The sequence below is a fragment of the Trachypithecus francoisi genome, unplaced genomic scaffold (genome assembly GCF_009764315.1).
Source record: "Trachypithecus francoisi isolate TF-2019V2 unplaced genomic scaffold, Tfra_2.0 Lachesis_group13, whole genome shotgun sequence".
Classification (NCBI taxonomy): Eukaryota; Metazoa; Chordata; class Mammalia; order Primates; family Cercopithecidae; genus Trachypithecus; species Trachypithecus francoisi.
Window position 1 is genome coordinate 69,028,114 of NW_022681458.1, and position 13,940 is coordinate 69,042,053.

The 13,940-nt window shown below is 38.7% G+C and overlaps 1 protein-coding gene and 1 non-coding gene across 5 annotated transcripts in view; both read right to left on the reverse strand.

Annotated features, from left to right (window-relative positions):
* The window catches only part of MAP3K20 (mitogen-activated protein kinase kinase kinase 20), a 195,867-nt gene that overhangs the window by 96,361 nt on the left and 85,566 nt on the right, over window positions 1–13,940 (reverse strand). The gene's annotated exons all lie outside the window — the stretch shown is intronic.
* Window positions 12,236–12,342, reverse strand: LOC117095569. The gene has a single exon (XR_004442086.1). It is a non-coding gene; the product is annotated as a U6 spliceosomal RNA (small nuclear RNA).

The window sequence follows — 13,940 nt, forward strand, 5'->3', positions numbered from 1 at the left end:
TAGGTGGAAAACAGAAGTTTGAGGGTTGGCATAGAGTCAATATTAAATTGAGATAAAGAATATCACTGATTGTGAGAGACACTTATCAAGCTTGATTTGACAGTGTTTTAGTAATACGTGTGTGGAAGGGGGCTATCACTGCTTAATCAAACAATTCCTTAACACTTATTGAGCGGCTAGTGTGTATAGAGGGGTCTGTGTTCATCAAGCAACCTTCTTCTCATAGTTTAGTTTCTCAAGCAGGAAGAAGATATATTATTTGTGCAACACAACTATTCATCCACATGGCAACTCTACTTCTTATGAAGAAATAATAAATAAGGTTTATTGTAAAAATAGAATGTATGTGCAGTTTGGAAATCACAAGGCCCCATCTTTAAGTGGTAAACCAACTGTTTGTGAATAAAGCATTAGAGTTCAATGTGAGTAAAGCAATAATAGAGTTAATGTTTGAACCAGTCTTTGTCAAACTGAGGCAGTGTTATCCTTCGGAATATTCTTTGGGGCACCTGAATTTTGTCATCATTAAACATTTTTGTATCAATAAAGAATAAATACAAGAATATTCTGAATCCTTGGATGACCACTTCACAATGCAGCATGATGGGATTTTCAGTGTTCCAGCTAGTTTCCATGTTTATATCTAAGATATTGCCAAGCGATATCTTGAAGAGATAGGACTGATCATTTCAGGTTCCAGTAAGCATGTCTAACAGCTGTTAGGCTGGCAAATGCTAATGTTAAAATAACAATCATTATCCTATATCCCCTTGTTGTGCTCATATTTTTTGCAAAAAAATTTGCAGTATAATTTCCAAGTAAATAATATTTTCATGAAATCAGATTTTAGGTTCTTATATAATAAACTAAGAATCTGATTTAACATCATAAAAACATGTTCCTTTAGAGTGCTGTACTGATTTAATGGAAATGGGCCAACAGTAAACAGAGGCAGACTGAGTAAGTGACATGTTTGTAATAAATGAAGGTCAAATGACATCATGATGCTAGCAATTCAAACAAGCTCCAATAAAAACAAGTGTGAGGTTAACCAAATTATTAAAACCTGTGTTGTTGCAATCACCCTCTGACAGCAAGCAGATATACTCTCTGGATTTTGCCTTTATAGGCACCTGCTCGCAAGAGTTCATGAAAAAAAACTGTTGCAATAAATGTGTAGTAAATAATTTCTCACTGAACTGCTGTTTTTCCTTTGTTTTCCAGATTTATATTCTGCGATAATCTAGCAAATGAGCTGCCCATCAAAATAATAGATTAGTGGTTTAAAAATGCATTCACTGTTAAAAAGAAAACATGATAATGAAGAAAGCTAAAATAATGGCCCATCATACAAAAGTATATCTTTTTACACTATTAAAACCAACATAAGCCATTTATTTTCAGTAAATATAATTGGATAACAATTGTTAATTTAAGCTGTATTGATTTTATTTTTGTTTAATTGAAAAATTGATTTTGAATTTACCTGTATATGAGAGTTATAAGGAGTTATTAATTCTTAGTTTTATGTTTATGTTTATTTAAGTTACACAGAAATAATTTCAGTCAACATGTGAAATCTGGAAGACTAAAATGTTCTATATAACAGAACTACACATTTCTCAGTGTGCAAAATGCTATTCTAAGGAGTCAAACAGATACTCGGACCCAATGTCCAAAGCAGCATTATTCACAATAAACAAAAGGTAAAAACAACCAAAGTGTTTATCAACTGATAAATAAAATGTGAGGTTGTATATAAACACAATGAAACACTATTTCAGCTGTAAACACAAATTAAGTTTGGATATGCGCTGCAAAATGAATGGGCCTTGAAAATATCGTGCTAAGTAAAATACACCAGGCACAAAAGGGCAGATACTGTATGATTCTACTTATACGAACTATCTTGAATGGACACATTCAGCAATAAAGAAAGCAGATTAGAGGTTGTAACCAGGGGCTGATGGGAGGAGAGAATGAGGGGTTATTGCTTAATGGGTATAGCATTTCTGTTTGGGGTGATGAAAATTTTTGTAAACAGTGGTGATGGTGCACAACACTGTGACTACAATAAATGCCACTGGCCAGGCACAGGGGCTCATGCCTGCAATCCCAGCATTTTGGGAGGCTGAGGCAGGAGAAGAGAAGCACTTGAACTCAGGAGTTTGAGATCAGTTTGGGCAATATAGTGAGACCTTGTCTCTACTAAAAATAAAAAATTAGCCGGGTGTGGTGGCACATGCCTGTGGTCCCAGCTACTCAGGAGGCTGAGGCAGTAGGATGGCTTGAGCCCAGGAGATCAAAGCTGCAGTGAGCTGTGACTGTGCCACTGCAATCCAGCCTGGGCAACAGAGCAAGACCCTGTCTAAATAAACAAATAAATGCCACTGAATTATACACTTAAATAGGTTGAAACTGCAAATTTTATGCTATGCATATTTTACCACAATAAAAAAGTTTTAAAAATGGTATTCTAAACTTTTGCAGAAATGAATGATCAGAGTCTACATATTCAATAATCACCTTAAAGTTATACAAACTATGGTCTAAATATTCTTAAGATAAATACGTAATTTTCCAAACTAGGACTTGGAGGATCTAAGAAAAGACTGGGACAGACTGCAACAATATATATTTATATTTAGACACAGTCTCACTCTGTCGCCCAAGCTGGAGTGCAGTGGCACAATCTCTGCTGACTGCAACATCTGCATCCCAGGTTCAAGCGATTCTCCTGCCTCAGCCTCCGGAGTACCTGGAATTACAGGCACATACCACCATGCCCAGCTAATTTTTGTACTTTTTTTTTTTTAGTAAACACAGGGTTTCACCACGTTGGCCAGGCTGGTCTCAAACTCCTGACCTCAAATGATCCACCTGCCTCGGCCTCCCAAAGTGCCAATTTTAACTGAGGCTCTAAGATTCTCTATAAAATAAAGGGCCCCAATCTGACACATAACCGGAGGAATCAAGGTCTATTCATAAAAATGTCTAATAGTCATGTCCTTATTAGGGTACCAGAATGTCTCTACAGATTATTGTTTGCCTGCTCTTACTGTTTCCAGCTGGGGCCAGGTCCTTTCTCCCTTCCTCTTTCCTTTATTGGAAAAATTACAGAAGTTTTCGTTTGTTAATTAACCTGGGAGGTCGTGAGTATTTTGTTGTTAGTTTTATCAGCATTTCTATAAGTTTACAAGGGAAAACGAGCCATTAGCTCAGTTTGCCACGTTTCTAGACATCGACTAACACACAGGTTCCAAACGACTGATTCAGAGATATTAAAAGAAGTTAAATATCATAGTTTTAATTATCTTCTTTAAAGTATTTCCAACAGTTTAAAAATATCTCCATCTTCAGAAGGACTCTTTTCCTTCGATTCAAAACTTTTTTTCAACCTAATCCCAAATTTTATTTTGTTTATTTAATTTTGGAGAGCTGCCATAGACTCCTTAAAGATTCTGTGTCTTTAAAGCTTGTTTTGCAAACATCGACAAATGGGACTAATTAAACTGAAGAGCTTGTGCACAGCAAAAGAAACTATCAACAGAGTAAACAGACAGTCTACAGAATGGGAGAAAATATTTGCAAACTATGCATCTCACAATCACACAGGTCTAATGTCCAGGATCTATAAGGAACTTAAAGTTTACAAGCAAAAAACCACCCCGTTAAAAAGTAGGCAAAGGACATGCACACTTTTCAAAAGAAGACATACATGCAGCCAACAAGCATATGGAAAAATGCCCAACATCTCTAATCATTAGAGAAATGCAAATCAAAACCACAATGAGATATCATCTCACACCAGTTAGAATGGCTATGACTAAAAAATTCCAGCACTTTGGGAGGCCGAGGTGGGCAGATCATGAGGGCAGGAGTTCGAGACCAGCCTGGACAACATGGTAAAAGCCTGTCTCTACTAAAAACACACAAATTAGCTGGACATGGTGGTGGGCACCTGTAATCCCAGCTACTCCAGAGGCTGAGGCAGGAGAATCGTTTAAACCCGGGAGGCGGAGGTTGCAATGAGCCGAGATTGCGCCACTGCACTCCAGCTTTGCGACAGAGCTAGACTCTGCCTCAGAAAAAAAAAAAAAAAAAAAAAAGTCAAGAAATAACAGGTGCTGGTAAAGCTGTACAGAAAAGGGAGTGCTCATACACTGCTGGTGGGAATGCAAATTAGTTTAGCAATTATGAAAGGCAGTTTGGCGATTTCTCAAAGAACTTAAAACAGAACTACCATTCAAGCTAGCAATTCCATTACTTACATTCCATTACTGGGTAATGGAATACAATGGGGGAAAGCCAAGGGAATATAAATCATTCTACCATAAAGACACATGTTTGTCACAGCACTATTCACAATAGCAAAGACATGGAATCAACCTAAATGCCCATGAAAGGAAGACTGGATAAAGAAAATGTGGTACATATATACCATGGAATACTATGCAGCCATAAAAAAAGAACAATATCATGTCCTTTGCAGAAACATGGATAGAGCTAGGAATACTACGCAGCCATAAAAAAGAACAAGATTGTGTCCTTTGCAGTGACATGGATGGAGCTAGGAATACTACGCAGTCATAAAAAAGAACAAGATCATGTCCTTTGCAGAAACATGGATGGAGCTGGAGGCCATTATCCTAAGTAAGCAAAGGCAGGAAACAGAAAACCAAATAAATACAACATGTTCTCACTTAAGAGTAGGAGCTAAACACTGAGTACACATGGACACAAAGTAGGAAACAATAGACACAGGGGTCTACTTGAAGGTGGAGGGTGGGAGGAGGGTGAGGATTGAAAAACTACGTATAGGCTACTAAGCTTATTACCTGGGTGATAAAATAATCTGTACACCAGTCCACCCGTGACAGACAGTTTACCCATGTAACACACCTGCATGTGTAACCCTAAACCTAAAAGTTAAAAAACTTGTTTTATACCTTTTGTATTTCATTAATACACTCTATATGTATTTATTTGATAAATATTGTAAAAATAAAACTCAGTTCACTTTTTGTGAAAGAAAGCAAAGATACCAACAACAACTTGTTGATGGGTATAGAATGAAAGCAATGGTTTATGAAGCCCCACATCATAAGGCTGGCAGGCTCTATTTACATCTTATACTCAGAACAGGCCTTTCTCTCTGATTGTCAACAGCTACTTCCCTCCATCTAGCAGCAGGATTGTGTGCCAGTGGAGTCCATGCTTCTGCGTGTGATGTGGCACTGACACAAGGTATACACTTCTTTTGCCCACGAATGTCAACTACTCATTCAAGCCCTCTAGTGGGTGTGTGGTATTTAAGCACATAACTGCACAGACCCTGATCTCCAGGTCCTCATCATTTTTTTTTTTTTTTTGGAGATGGAGTTTCATTCTTGTTGCCCAGGCTGGAGTGCAATGGCACGATCTCGGCTCACTGCAACCTCCGCCTCCTGGGTTCAAGCAATTCTCCCACCTCAGCCTCCTGAGTAGCTAGGATTACAGGTGCCCACCACCATGCCTGGCTAATTTTTGTATTTTTAGTGGAGACGGTGTTTTGCCATGTTGGTCAGGCTGGTCTCAAACTCCTGACCTCAGGTGAGCTGCCTGCCTCGGCCTCTCAAAGCGCTGGGATTACAGGTGTGAGCCACCATGCCTGGCCGGTCCTCACCAACTGTAAGAGTCTATCATTTTATCAGAGTGTGGTAGTAAGAGAAAGAAAAGTAGTTCATTTAATCACTCAGCTGAAGCCATCTCCTCACTGCACTCTACATCCAAGGTCCAAGGCTCTCTCCAAAAACTGTATCTCCAAAATACCAATATGATCCAGAGTCATTATATTTCCCCAAAGTTCAAGAATATAGGAGATGATCCTACATTTTTTAAAAATAAAAATTATGTGTATAGAAAAAAGGCAAGGAAGAAAGAAAACATTATTGTGGTCATCTATTTCTAAGTGGCAGAAAGAATAGGGATCATAATTTTTTTTCTATTTCCCAAATTCTTTACAGTAAGTCTATGTAATTTTTATAATGAGAAAAAGCAGTACAGGCATGTTATATGTAATACATATAAGAACATATGAATATGAAATTTAAAATATTGATTTGCATGGAAAGATTCTCCCTAAGATTGGGTCAGGAAGAAGTGAAGCTCTTTCCTTACCTTCCCAGGACTATGGTAGGCATATAAAAACTTGTTTAGTTAACCACTGACCTGTGATTTTCTCCTGATACGGCTCTGGAACAAACTAGGGTTCACTCGGGTTACTCTTACAGAAGGCCATAGATGAGACCAAAGACGCGGATACTGGAAATCGCGTGGGCTCTAGATGGACTTCAACCTACTTGGTATGCATGTGGTTCAGCATTTTATTACATAATGCTCCTCTCCCTTCTCATGTCTGGTCCTATGGTCTGCTACCCTTTAGAAGAGTCTTTGCTACTTTGCTCCTCTTGTAAAATGTCTAGTATAATACCACATGAGTGAGAAAAGTCAGATACCTTATATACAGGAAGCACTCAGTAACATTTAAAGGCTGAATGAACAGTATTTGATGATACTGATATTCAGTGTGTTTAAATAATTATGGAGAGCCTATGTCAGCAAATGTTAACCCTGAACCGTACAGTAAGAAGAGTAAAATGCCGGAAGGTATGAATTTGCTTCAGTATTCATTCTGTTCTTTTACATGTTTAAGGGTTACTTAGGGTACATTTCATAAGAATGATAGTCAATCAATTATATAATTGCAGTAGGAAGCACAGTTGAGAGTTATGTTCACTAGTTCACTGTGGATTTAAACTTCAAGAATGAGGATTTGGACAGCTGCACTTTGCTTCTTTGTAGGCTCTGTTGTCCAAGACAATTACATGAGCTCGATTTCTTGAGAATCCTTTGCTGCTTTGCATTCTTCAAGCATGCCCTTGCCTTTGCATTGTATTTTTTCTTTGCCTTGTACTTAAATGTAGGATTTAAGATTAAGCAAGGATGAAAAGCTTGCTTAACATGAAACCCTCTATTTCCAATTTTCTACCCAATACATTTTGCCACGTATTTCCAAAATCACCTCTACAGATGAGCCAGCCTTTTGCCAAGTCCACATTCCATACCCATTATTCAGCCTGAAAGCTATGGTAGGCGCTCCTTTGCTGTGTGCTGACAGATGGACCCCTGGTTCTCAGTAGTGAGGCCGTATTGCACACAAGCTCCATTCCTAGGCCAGGACCAATATCATAAATATCCACAACAAATGAACCAGGGTCCCCTCAGTGAAGCATACCTCTTATCTTTATCACTACAGAGTACAGAACTATGCAGCAGAAGGTGAACGCAAGGAGAAATTACTGATTTAGAAACTCCTAAAACAGTATTTACAAATCTATAAAGTCAAAACAGCTAGCTATTTCAGGAAAGATGTAGGGAGAACCTCTCTTGCCTGCTAATAGTTTCAGGTTCCGATTATAAAGAAAACAAAGGAAAGTTTTCAATCTCAGTTATCAAAAGTATAAAAGTTTCAGGATCCCAGGATCTTGACGGAGTCAAAAACAAAACAAAACAAAATGCTGCTTAATTCAGTGCATGTTTACCCCAAGAGTATCATAACCAGGGGCTTTTTTTTAATAAAAAGAAAAAACTTCATTCTTACATGTATGACAAGATGGAAAACCAGCCTTTCTACATCCAAAACTGCTGTGCTACAAGAACAACTTTAAAAGTAAGCTTGGAGGATTTTCAATCCTGTATATAATCATCAGAGAGTCATACACAGGTCATGCCCTTCGAGTCAGTTTGGGCTTAACAAGACCCATTCAGTCACAGTCACATAAAAAACAGCAAACTTCACAATTCCACAGGTTCTTTTTCAAATGATGCTCTTTAGGTATTCAGGGCAATAAAGAAGGATAAATGGACTGAATTCAGATCCATAATAGAATACCTATATTCTGAATGATGTTTGACATCATGAAGACTTTTCTTTGGAAGAGAAACAGTTAAGAATGCTATGAAAAAAAAAAATACACCAGTCATTTCCCCACTCTTCTTAAACAACTGAGATGGAGTCATGGGGGATATTTATTACAAACATCACCAGTGCTGGGAAGTCTCCTATTGCTCAATGGTTTTCCTGGTGTGATGCAGCCGACTCACTGTGTGCAGTCACTTGGGAGGAGCCTGGGCTTCCCTCCAGGGATCTAGAGCTGCTCTCTAGTTAAGTACATACCCAACTAAGGGCAGACTCACCTGGCAGGATAGGAGGGTGGCAAAAACTGAATGAAACAGAGTGAAGATTTAAGAACAGGGATTCAAGAGCTATTTCCAAATCACAAAAAGGCAAAGAGATTTCACATTCTTTGTGCTCACACCAGAATGTCACTGATAACATGAAAAAGTAAGGTCAGGTGTGGTAGCTCACCCCTCTAGTCCCAGCACTTTGGGAGGCCAAGACAGGCAGATAACGTGAGCTCAAGAGTTTGAGACCAGTCTGGGCAACATAGTGAGACCCTATCTCTACAAAAAATGCAGAAATTAGCCAAGCGTAGTGGCATGCGCCTGTAGTCCCAGCTACTCAGGAGACTGAGGTGGGAGGATCACTTGCACCTAGGAGGTCAAGGCTGCAGTGAGCTGAGACCGTGCCACTGCACTGCAGCCTGGGCAACAAAGGTCCAGTCTCAATTAAAATAAAAAAAGAAAGAAAGAAAGAAGAGAGAGAGAGAGAGAGAGAGAGAAAGAGAGAGAGAGAGAAAGAGAGAGAGAAAGAAAGAAAGAAAGAAAGGAAGAAAGAAAGAGTAAAATATATTGAAACAACTTGTACTCAGTTTGGGTGACAAAAGCACAAACAAGAATTCAGTCGGCTTTCCATCAAACAACTTATGTAACTTGGTCAAAGCAATTACACGGAAATTATCCAGAAAGAAAATCCCCAAATGAGGCTTCAGATTGGAACTAACGAAGGATTAGGCATCTAAGGAATTGAACAGCAATATAACTTAATCAAATATTGGACTAGGTGAGTAAAAATTTAATTCTGTTCCAAAATGGATGGCCCTAAAGCGACCTGGTCACTCTGGGCCTTTTTTCCTTCCTACAAAATGACTTGGTTGCACAAAATTATCATTCAGATCCCTTCATGCTTTCCATTTCTATCCATCTTTGTGAAAAAATCAATGTACTATTAACACCACACAGAGTAGGTGCTCAATAAATATGTGACAAATAGATTGGAGGTAATTAACCATGTTGTATTAGGACATCCTCTGGAGTCACGCAGGCTTCGTTATAATGTCAGCTCTGCCACTTATCAGTGAGGTGACTTTGAGAAAGTAATTTAACCTGAGACTCAGTTTTCTCATCTGTGAAAGGCAGACAGTAATCCTACTCCAGTGCCCAGCAAATGCCAGGTTGCTCCACCAATGCTAAGTCCTTTCTCTGACATCTTTCCCCTTCCTTTATAATCAATGATCATTCAAAGGCAAGTCAAGCTTATACATAAATTTCCTATGTCTTCTGTCAATGGATTCCATTTACATATTTTGCTTGTTTTAATTAGCTTCATGTATTTATTATATTCAACTGTCCTTGTTTACTTATGTTTTTACCTAAAAACATATATTTTAGGTAAAATATACAGCACTTTGACATTTCCAAAGTATTTATCTTACCTGACTCTCACAAATGAGATATTATATTGTATTTAAGTGTTGAGAAAATTGGGTCTTTGATTTGATTTTCTCAAGCTTACTTGCCTAGTAAATGTCAGTAATAAAGTCTGATGCCAGGTCGCCTAACTCTGTCTCTTTTTGTATATTTTCTTCCCCCTTTCTCCCTTCAAAAAAAGTCCAGTAAAATCATAGGTCCTTCTAAACATTTTTTATTAAAACTTTCCCCTGCTCAAAGAGATTTCAACTTGAAGACCCCTCTATAATACTAGCTAACGTGTACTGAGTACCTACTATGAGCTAGACCAAAAACTTCATGTAGATTGAACCCTTAAATTCTCACAGCAAACCATGAGTTAGGGCTTACTATTAATCACCCTTTCACAGGGGAAGAAACCTAAGTAAGGAGAAACTTTAAAACTTGCCCAAGGGTACAAGAAATGGCAAAGCCAGGTTTTTAATACAGGTAGTATGATCTCAAAGCTCTGCTTATAATCAGTAAACCATACCACTCCACTTCACAAACCCAATTTGGATACAGAATAAAATGAACAAGGCAAAATTAACGGGTCTAGAAAATTCCAAAGCTCTCTTTACTTACAGAAGCATGAGAAACAACGCATCAGCTTCTCTTAGGGCCTCAGCTGCTGTCCCCACTATAAGATTTCCAAGCCTTCCTGACACTCAGCTGTGCAGGATCAGGTCAAGAACCAGCATCAACCAAATTTATAGCTAATAAAACCAGCTAATTGCACAGCAGGAGGCACTCTCTCTCTCCATGCAAAAATTACACGGTTAGAAATTTTGAGCGACTCTCACAATCTGATTAGATAAGTGCTTTATACTCTCCAGTGACACAGAGTTTGATTATTTACATCCCATAAGAGAAATGTTTGCCACATTTATTATGGAACTCTACAAAATCATTTAAAAGAATTTAGCAAATTTAATTTTAAAATAGTCTGAAAGTCCTTTAACATCTTTTAGACTCCAATTAGATCGTGTCTTGAACACTTGGATTCTTCAGCTACATTAATGATTTTACTATTTTGGGGTTCTGTCAGCATGAACAATAACTAAAGGCATATGTGTGATAGCTGGCAGACATTTTTAGTTTTATTAATTGCAAAAAAAAAAAAAAGAAAAAGAAAAAGGTACCAAACCCTAACTAATACATAGTAAAGATAATCTGGAATGATAGAATATTAAGAATGGAAGGGATTTGAAGTCTTCCAGTCTTTTCCTTTCTAGTCCTAACTACAATCCTACTTTAAGGCAGCTCCACTCTTTTTCTTTTTTTTTTTCTTTTTTTTTTTTTTATTATACTTTAAGTTCTAGGGTACATGTGCATGACGTTTATATCATGTATAACTCCCCAATGCAATCCCTCCCTCCTCCCCCCTCCCCATGATAGGCCCCAGTGTGTGATGTTCCCCTTCCCGAGTCCAAGTGATCTCATTGTTCAGTTCCCACCTATGAGTGAGAACATGCGGTGTTTGGTTTTCTCTTCTTGTGATAGTTTGCTAAGAATGATGGTTTCCAGCTGCATCCATGTCCCTACAAAGGACGCAAACTCATCCTTTTTGATGGCTGCATAGTATTCCATGGTGTATATGTGCCACATTTTCTTAATCCAGTCTGTCACAGATGGACATTTGGGTTGATTCCAAGTCTTTGCTATTGTGAATAGTGCCGCAATAAACATACGTGTGCATGTGTCTTTGTAGTAGAGTAATTTATAATCCTTTGGGTATATACCCAGTAGTGGGATGGCTGGGTCATATGGTACATCTAGTTCTAGATCCTTGAGGAATCGCCATACTGTTTTCCATAATGGTTGAACTAGTTTACAATCCCACCAACAGTGTAAAAGTGTTCCTATTTCTCCACATCCTCTCCAACACCTGTTGTTTCCTGACTTCTTAATGATTGCCATTCTAACTGGTGTGAGATGGTATCTCATTGTGGTTTTGATTTGCATTTCTCTGATGGCCAGTGATGATGAGCATTTTTTCATGTGTCTGTTGGCGGTATGGATGTCTTCTTTTGAGAAATGTCTGTTCATATCCTTTCCCCACTTTTTGATGGGGTTGTTTGTTTTTTTCTTGTATATTTGTTTGAGTTCTTTGTAGATTCTGGATATTAGCCCTTTGTCAGATGAGTAGGTTGCAAAAATGTTCTCCCATTCTGTAGGTTGCCTGTTCACTCTGATGGTAGTTTCTTTTGCTGTGCAAAAGCTCTTTAGTTTAATGAGATCCCATGTGTCAATTTTTGCTTTTGCTGCCGTTGCTTTTGGTGTTTTAGACATGAAGTCCTTGCCCATGCCTATGTCCTGAATGGTACTACCTAGATTTTCTTCTAGGGTTTTTATGGTATTAGGTCTAACATTTAAGTCTCTAATCCATCTTGAATTAATTTTCTTATAAGGGGTAAGGAAAGGATCCAGTTTCAGCTTTCTACTTATGGCTAGCCAATTTTCCCAGCACCATTTATTGAATAGGGAATCCTTTCCCCATTTCTTGTTTTTCTCAGGTTTGTCAAAGATCAGATGGCTGTAGATGTGTGGTATTATTTCTGAGGACAAAAATATGGAACGCTTCACGAATTTGCGTGTCATCCTTGCGCAGGGGCCATGCTAATCTTCTCTGTATCGTTCCAATTTTAGTATATGTGCTGCCGAAGCGAGCACGGCAGCTCCACTCTTAAAGGCAAAAGATCACTTCTCCCCTAATGGCTTGATGAACAGATCGCCTCCATTTGAATGAATTATCTCATACTTAATAACCATCACTCCAGCCATCATCTTTCCTTTCACTAACAAAGGAGTCAAAAGGGACACCCAAATTTTCAACTGCACAGGGGTTGGTGCCCCTAACCCCTGCATTGTTCAAGGGTTGACTGTATTTTTATAGTATATCTCAAATTGCAGTCTTTAAAAGAAGATTCCAGGGGTTCACAGATTCATAGATCCTTGATGGTCCATGAAATAAAAACTCAAAGAAACACTGGCCTAATCGAAAGGTTACCTCTTGGTTTCCCATCTGTACATACAAATACTATTTCCTTGACTTTGTCTACTCCAGGAACTTTCACCAGCATTCTACTTTAGCTCCTTATGACCATCTCTTAGGTATTGGTACCAACAGTGGCCTGTTAGGAACCAGGTCGCACAGCAGGAGGTGAGCAGCTGGCAAGCGAGCATTGCCGCCTGAGCTCCACCTCCTGTCGGATCAGAGGCAGCATGAGATTCTCAGAGGAGCACAAACCCTACTGTAAACTGCACATGCAAGCGATCTAGGTTGCACAGTCTTTATGAGAAACTAATGCCTGATGATCTGAGGTGAAACAGTTTTATCCTGAAACCATCCCCCACCACCTGCCCCATCTGTGGAAAAATTGTCTTCCACAAAACCAGTCCCTGATGCCAAAAAGGTTGAGGACTGCTGTCTTAGATCCTTTCATTACCCAGCCACCTCATTTAGAAACCCTTCTCTGACCTCGATCTCTTATGCTTACTCCCACGAAACCAGCTCTTCAGTTGACTGGGTTGAGGCTTCTAGTCCCTCAATTCCTTTCTAATAAATGGGGTTCTACTAAAAGAAACAGAGATCCAAAATAACAGTACTTTAAACAAGATAGTTTTACAACAAATCAGTCTTGAAATAACAAAATGTCTCAAAATACAAAGGCTGCAAGAATCCCAATACGGCAGCTCAACAATTTATTATTCCACCATCCTTAGCACTGGCGTACATCCTCGAGGTTGTGTGGTGGGCCCAGTGTAACCCCTGAAGTTCCAAACCGTTAAATTTACATTCCAGGCAGCAAGGAGGAAAGTACAACAGGGTGTCCTCTTAGGTCAGCTTCTTTTAGAGAGCTTTCTCAGCAATCTCATCCAGAAAGTTCTGCCTATATCTCATAAATGAGTTATATTTTCAGGAAGGGCTGGGAAATGTAGTTTTAAGCTGGGTATAGTGGCACATCTAACAATACAGGAATCCTAAGGAAGACCAGGAGAATATTATTGGGTAGGCAGCTAATAATTAATGCCATATCTATCAAGCTATCAGAGATCAAGGTTCCATTTAATGGAAGAGTCATTAGGGTAACACAAAACATTTTGCACTCCTTGGTCAAATATTCCCAAAACATTCTTGCCAAAATGCTCCAGTCCCCATCCTACCAATCTCTAAGCATGGAAAAAAATCCAATAATTACTTTTCTATGCCCTTCAGTACTTTCAGGTAAGCTTTTCTGACAGATCTGTACTGAGATAATTAACATGGT